The sequence below is a fragment of the Cornus florida genome, unplaced genomic scaffold (assembly GCF_030987335.1).
Source record: "Cornus florida cultivar Cherokee Brave unplaced genomic scaffold, ASM3098733v1 CherokeeBrave_3.0.0_Hap2_Chr10, whole genome shotgun sequence".
NCBI lineage: Eukaryota > Viridiplantae > Streptophyta > Magnoliopsida > Cornales > Cornaceae > Cornus > Cornus florida.
In genome coordinates, this window is record NW_026775580.1 from 79,481,403 (window position 1) to 79,489,433 (window position 8,031).

An 8,031-nucleotide genomic window follows, 5' to 3' on the forward strand; every position below is an offset into this window, starting at 1 on the left:
CTTGAACCCTTGACCTCCCTTTGGGATGTAAGGGCCTGATACCGCTAGGCCACTGACCCGTTGGTATTTTTTACTAGTACTTTGCTTTGCTTTGAATCTTAGCTTTAGGATCGAAGAGTAACTTCAATAATAAATATTTAAAGAACCAGTAACTAATTGTAAAGATAGCAATAGAATATGAAGCTGAGAAATTTGAGATATGTGTAAATGTGATATTTTGTAGGATAATGCTGAGGATATTTTGTAGAATAATTCTAGAGATTTATTTTTTATTTTAACGTATGTTTATTACTTATTTATATATATATTAGATTAACATATGAAATCTGAATAGCATCCCAGACTTCAAAATCAGTTTTTAACTGTTGTGTTGGTTTACTGTTCTTGACCGGAAATGTCGACACCCATATATAAGCTCAACCTTCAACTTTCTGCTGCTCTTGGCCACTCAAAATGAATGCCAAGCAGGCATGGATATCTGTAACACTTACTTTAAATCCTCTCTTCTTTGTCTTGCCTTTTTTTTTGCTGGTGTTGGAAGTTTGATTTTGTAGTGGTAGATGAAACTTTTGCAGATATATAGGCCTTTTTCTAAATCTAGTGATAGGATTGTCAGCATCTTTGAAATGTTAATTTCAGTAGTAGAGATAAATTCGAATTGATAAATCATTAATGTGTTCACTGACTATTAATGAGTTTAGAATAATAAAGTGTGTCTAATTATTGTTGTTGATCTAAATATAGTTGCTGATCCCACCAAGCTTTAGGCCAACCTGTGCCCGTTGACAGTCCCAGCTTAAGACAAGAACTTTTCAATTCCATGAGTGCAGAATGAGCTGAAATGATGGCAGCTTTCAGATTACTAAATAGTGCATGGAAAGATAATGTTATAATATATATATATATATATATATATTCTGTAAATTTCAAGCACAAGGAACCAAATTGTTCAGGACCTGTATTTTTTTTCTTTTTCTTTTTCAGATCTTCCATTTTTTGGGTGAAGCAGTTGTTTTCTAGTGGGTAAAAATCATAAACAATATGTATATATATATATATATATATATTGTGTTGTTTGTAGTGAATGATTCTGCAACTAGATTTGGTTTCAACTTTCTTGAGAAGTCTACACTGTAATACTTGTTGTTTTTCTGGTTCTATTGTTTCATAGACAATTGCTAGAATATAAACTGTTTTGGACAAATATATAACACTTACAAGAACTGGGTGAAATATTTTTGGCCTTTGAAGTCTATTAAGGGATTTTTGGCTGCACAAAATAGATTTTAGTTTGGAATTATAATTATGTGAAATTTGAATTTAATGGGTCCAACTTACTTCATCATCATATTTTTTCTTTCTTACTTTATTTATTTTTTTTTTATTTATTTTTTCTTGACAACTTGTACTCTTTTCTATATAAGATAGTTGGACTAATGATTGTTTTAGTTTTATAGTAGAATTTTCCTTTTAGTCTATTTGGTAATTTTCTCTTTGACTCCAATTTGAATTTAATAGATTTTAGTTTGAAATTATAATTATGCGAAATTCAAATTTAATTAGCTAGCATTCATATATTATATGTACTATTATGTGTGAAGTGTGAACCCCTTTACTTTTCCATCTTTCATTAATGAAGGTGACATTATATAATAAGTTGCTGATCATTTTTTTTTAAAAGAAGAAATGTATTTCTCTTGTAATTATTATGTTAGAATTTCCGTATGGTTGAAGGTTGTCGGTGCTTGTGAATCTCAATTGTTAACAATTATTAGGGAAAGATTATATATATTTTTTGTAGGGTTCAATTATATACAAGAAGGCTCTCATGCGGTCCAAAATAATGGACTTTTCAACAGACCAAAAGTCAATTAGGAAAATTACACTTTATTACTTTATCAGACCTAACCATAACTAATTTACCATAATTATATTTGTGACATAAAATTTGAGGGAAAATGTTATGCGTGAAAAAGTAAATGGGAATGAAATTGAGCAAATTGCCAAAATTTGGAGATTTTTCTTATTTCAGTTTCAGTATTGAGCTATCGAGTTCCAAAAAATCCAAATTTAGAGACCTTTTATTGTTTCCATGGCACAATTAAGCAATATATGCTTTCTGTTTGAGACTCCATTATTAGAGGTTGTGCTTATTCACAAACCCTAAAAAATTGGTATCTTTTGAACCAAAAAAAAAAAAAAAAAAAACTAATTCATGAAGTGTGGAATAATGGGTCGATGAAAAAAATAATAAATAAAATATAAATAAGAGACCAACAGTCAAGCCATCAAGGTAAAAAAAAAAAATAAAGAGAGCAAAAAAATAAATAAATCAAAGTGCAAAAAGAAGATAGAGAAAGAGATAATGATCTGGATCCGATTTTAGAGAATGAATATGGTAGTTGTGTTGTGGCTGTAGTAGTGAAGATGGTGGCTGTGATGTTGTGGTTATGGCGGTAGTGGTTGAGATTGCAAGGATGATGGAAGAGATTAAGGAGAGAGAGATTGAATAAATGTATTGGCTAATTATAGTAAATTAACTATGGTCAGGTTTGATAAAGTAATAAAGTGTAATTTTTCTAATTGACTTTTGGTGCGTTGAAAAGTCCGTTCTTTTAGACTGCGTGAGAGCCTACCTGCAATTATATATATTTAGTTTTTTGTTTATATTTGATATACATTTTTCTTCTTCTTTTTATGTGTGTGTGTGTGTGTGTGTTTGGGCAGTTACATGGATAAGTCTTGGATTCATTATCACGCTAGGGGTAGTGTAAAGTATTTTGACGGCATACACGACTTCATTGATGTGGCTAGCCGTCATGCAGAAGTAGACGGTAGGTCCCAATGTCCATGTCGTCATTGCAAAAATACAACTTATCGTCAAATTGAAGAAGTTAAGCAGCATCTCTTGAGTAATGGGATGGACAAGGGGTATACCAATTGGATATATCATGGGGAGGCCTGTCAAAGCAACAATAATGTTAATATTGATGCTAATGTCAGTAGGGAAAATGTCCACGATGAAGATGGAAATGTAGATAATGTGTTTGAATTGTTGGATAACATACAAATAGGAAACTTCACCAATATACAACAACAAGAAGATTCGCCTAAAGTTGATGTTGGAGGAGGAAGCTTTGATAGATTGTAAAATGATGCACAATGTGAATTGTGGCTAGGTTGTAAAAAATACTCTAAGTTGTCAGCAATATTAAAGTTATTCCATGTGAAGGTTACAAGCCGAATGAGCAATAAAGCATTTGACATGATGCTTGATGCATTTAAGGATATGCTTCCCAACAACAATGTGTTACCAAAGTCTCATTACGAGACTAAAAGCTTGTTGCGAGACTTGGGACTTGGATATGATTGTATACATGCATGTAAACATGATTGTGTTCTATTTTGGAAGGAGAATGCAGGTAAAGAAAATTATCCAAAGTGTGGTGTATCGAGGTATAAACCTCATGAAGGTAAGGGTAAGAAAATCCCTTAAAATGCTCTCCAGCACTTCCCTTTGAAATCAAGACTTCAACAATTATTTATGTCAAAAGACACGGCCTTCGACATGTGGTGGCATAAAGAGAAACGTGTGAATGAGACAAATGAGTTAAGACATCCAGCTAATTCAAAAGCTTGGGAGGATTTTGATAGTAAGCGTAGTTGGTTTGCTGCTAATCCTCGTAATGTTCGTGTTGGATTAGCAACTGATGGATTCAATCCATTTGGTAACATGAGCAATGCATATAGTATGTGGCCAGTGATGATTGTGCTTTACAATTTGCCACCTTGGATATGTATGAAAGAGCCATATACATTTATGTTGCTTATTCCTGGTCTAACATCGCCTGGTAATGATATTGATGTGTACCTGCAGCCTTTGATTGAAGATTTAAAAGAATTGTCGTGGGATGGTGTGATGACGTATGATGCCTATAGTAAATGTAACTTTAAAATGCATGCGACAATGATTTGGACCATTAGTGATTTTCCCGCCTATGCAATGGTATCTATATGGATGACAAAGGGTTATCTAGCATGTCTAAATTGTAACGAAGAAACATGTTCTTGTTATTTGGGACACGGACATAAGATATGTTATTTGGGAAGTCGTATGTTTTTATCGTTAGATCACATTTTCAGAAAACGTCACAAGCAATTTAATGGCAAGAGTGAAGACAAAGGTCCACCAAGGCAGTTGATGGGTGATGATATTCTGGAACTTAACCTCATACCCCAGGTTAGTTTCAGAAAAAGACCAAATAAAAAGAAGCAAACTCATGAGGAATTTGAACTTAACTGAACGAAGAAGAGTATTTTCTTTGAAATACCTTATTGGCAGACCCTTTTGTTGTGGCACAACCTGGATGTTATGCATATAGAGAAAAATATATGCGATAGTGTGTTGGGGACATTATTGGACATTGAAGTGAAAACTAAAGACACATTCAAAAGTCGGTTGGATTTAGAAGCAATGGGGATTAGAAAAAAACTCCACCTGAGGCGTAATGGTGAAAAATTTGAGATGCCACAAGTGTGTTACACATTGTCAAAGAATGATAAAAGGCAACTATGTGAATGGTTAAAATCGGTTAAGTTTCCAAATGGCTATGCATCGAACATAAATCGGTGTGTGAACGTTAATAATTGTAAGATATCTGGATTGAAAAGTCATGATTCACACGTTCTTTTACAACGTCTCCTCCCTATTTCTATACGAGGATTCTTAAATTCAGATATTTGTAACACAATAGCTGAGCTTGGTTTATTCTTCAAGGAATTGTGTTGTCGAACTGTTAAAATGGTTGTCTTAGAGGCAATGGAAAGGGACATTGCTGTTATACTAAGTAAGTTAGAGATGATATTTCCTCCGTCATTTTTTGACATTATGGTGCACTTAGCTCTGCATTTGCCTCGTGAAGCCATCATCGCAGGCCTGCATAATATCGATGGATGTACCCGATTGAAAGGTGCTGTATATTTTTAGTAAACCAACATTATTCTCTTCTTCTTCTTCTTCTCCTTTTTTTTTTTTTTTTTTTTGACAAGTTCTATTGGTTTGTTAGACTTAAATATTTGTAATTATATTAACGGTTATGTAGATTTTTGCATACTCTCAAATTGTACGTCCGTAACAAAACACATCCTGGAGGGTCCATTGCGGAAGCTTACGTGGACGATGAATGCCTCACATTTTGTTCAAAATTTCTTGGAGGGATTGAGACACGATTCAATAGAGAAGAAATAAATAGTGAGGGGAACTATAACAATAATTGGTCCACTTTTTCTGATCTAAAGCAAATGGTTCGACCGATAAGGGCACAAAGTTTGGATATATTGCCCCGTGCAGACATAGAGATGGCCCGATCGTACATGTTACAGAATTGTGAAGATGTTTTTGTCATATGAAGAGTAAGTAGCTCATTGCATGTCATAGCTTGTCAGTTTCTATAAATATATACTCTATTTCTTAATACATATACACAATTGTATCTTTAACATCATGTAATTGTTTAGAAAACACAAGGTAGAACATGAGAGAGAAAATCCGCGCAATGTTCCTCAAAGACATGCTAAAGAATATTCGAGCTGGTTCAAAACAAAAGTCAGTCCATTATGCACCTATTGTACACTATACTTTTTTTAATAGATAAAGGAAATGTGTCATCATCAAAAGGAAACAACTTGTGATGATTTGTATTCATTAGCGTGTGGACCTCAATGTCTAATAAGTCGATATTATGTGTGTATTGTAAATGGGATTAGGTTCCATACTAAGGAAAGGGAGCAAACTCTACTGTCCAGTTCCAGTAGAGTTTGGAGAGGGTTATATTAAACCTATCGGTTTAAATAACAAATTATGGATGACTCAGGTTGGCATTAATACACGAGATACCAAAGCCCTTCTAAAGTATAAAACGCAGAGGGATGTTCCAGATTTTGAGAAAGAGGTCTGCTATGACCATTTGAAGGTAATGATAGCCATCATTTAATGTTTGTTTTGTTTAAGAATAAATCAGAGGTTACTGGTGCAATTGGTTACAAATTGTAGCTTACATTAATTTTACATTATAAAGGAGATGTTTGGAGTGGATGCATATCCAAATGACACTGATTTAAGCGAGTAAATAAGGGAATTTCTGGCACATTGAGGAAATATAGATATAAATTGAAGAGTCATTTCAAGGAGCATCTTCTCATTGAGAATGCACGCCGCCATCCTTACAATGGTATTGGTCATGCTGTTTGGCAAAAGTTGTGTGATAAGTGGATGTCACCAGAATTTCAGGTTCAAGTTCTTAACTACTTGCTTTTGTCTATTTACTTGAAATTATTTAATATAATAACTTCATTCACTAGCTACTTGGGCTTCCTAACTTGTAATATTGTTAGAATTACTTCCTAGGAAATAAGTGAAAAAAACAAAGAAAATTATTCCAAGAATGAGGTTCCACATTATTCTGGATCGATGTCCTTCATCAGATGTTAAGATGCTTATGTACGTAATATATGAAACAATAATTAGAAATTTTTTATTTTATATTCTACGTTCTAATCTATATATTTGTCTAATGGTCACTATTACTGTGTACTATAGGTCAAACTCAAAGAAAGACAGAGCCAAGAAGATGAGGATGGTGAAAGGGATGAGGATTTTGCTATTCGCTTGTACAAGGACACACATTTTAAGGAACAATGTGGATGGGCACATGAGAAAGCTAAGAGGAATTTTTTAAGTTAACTATAAGTTAGCATGTTGGATTATGAAATTTGGATCTCAAAATATTTTTGCGGTTTATAGGGGGTCACATGCCTTTAAGTGACCATTCTTGATTTTTTGTGCACAAATGGAGGTGGGGAATTGTTGCGGATGAAGTGTGTGGTTTTCATTCATTGCATTTCACGTTTAAAGAATATATATATATATATATATATATATATATATATATATATATATATATATATATTATGTTACCTCTTCAATTGAGTGGAGAAAAAGAAGAGAAAACAGTAGATGGAAGGAAAAAAAAAATATACAACTCCTTCCCCCCCCCCCCCCCCCCCCAAAAAAAAAGGAAGAAAGAAATAGTTTAGCTAATTGAAATTTTCCTGCTTTAACCAGTTATTTTGATCTATATACATGAACTCTTGTTTTGTGCACAATAGGATATGGTAATGCACACAAGTTATTTGTATGTGACTATGTGCCACTGTTTAACACAAATGGTATCAAGTTGGTCAAATGTAAATCCTGATTCAAAAGACTCAGATTTCAATATTTTCAATTTTAAGACTTTTTAATTATTGTTTTCTAGTTTTTGACATATATCTTTTCTTTCAGTATTACTATATGCCCATATATATTCTGCTATAGGTTGTGCACTGCTCCCCTCAAAAAAAATGAGATACATAAAAATAAAATAAAATAAAATAATGTATCCCCTGTCATATGTTCCCGTGATTTGTTTTTCCTTTCCATCTTTGTTTCATTTTGTTCAGTTAGAAAGCTTCTGCTTTGGAATCTCTTGAATTTTATATGCTTTTTTTAAGTAATGTGATTTTAAGTGCTTTGAATTCTTTACCATCCCAGATATGAATAATGTTTTTGGAGGAATTCTAAAGAATACAACATTGTTTAATTGATGGAGATGAATAATACATATCTAATTTAATTATTAATTAGACTAGTATTGTATCCATCAATTGACATCAAAGAAAATGACAAACGAAGTCGAAATTGATGCCAGATTAGGACTTGGTTCATATCATACTGGCTTGGATTTCAAATGAATTAGAGTAAAAGATTGGTTCATGAATGGATATAAAATGCTTAATTAGAATTAGAATTCCAAATAAAGCAATAGTGAAGAGCTCACCCACCATATAGTAACAAACACGTAATGTATTTTCAAATACTTGTCATTTGGATCGATGATGATGCCACTAAAATCAAAATCAACACCTACCACCACCCAAAATTGAATAAAAAAAACTTTGGTGAGAGAAGAGAATCAGGGGACCATAAATCAA

The 8,031-nt window shown here is 33.0% G+C and overlaps 1 long non-coding RNA gene across 3 annotated transcripts; it reads left to right on the forward strand.

The window, feature by feature from the left end:
* Positions 1-6: 6 nt before the first annotated feature.
* LOC132278740 (uncharacterized) lies at positions 7-7,060 on the forward strand. Of its 3 annotated transcripts, none has more exons than XR_009471112.1 (3): positions 7-6,289; positions 6,394-6,499; positions 6,599-7,060. It is a non-coding gene; the product is annotated as an uncharacterized LOC132278740 (long non-coding RNA). The 3 variants fall into 3 exon arrangements; XR_009471111.1 differs by lacking the exon at positions 6,394-6,499 and having other exon boundaries at positions 7-5,972; positions 6,078-6,289; XR_009471110.1 differs by lacking the exon at positions 6,394-6,499.
* The last annotated feature ends 971 nt before the right edge of the window (positions 7,061-8,031 follow it).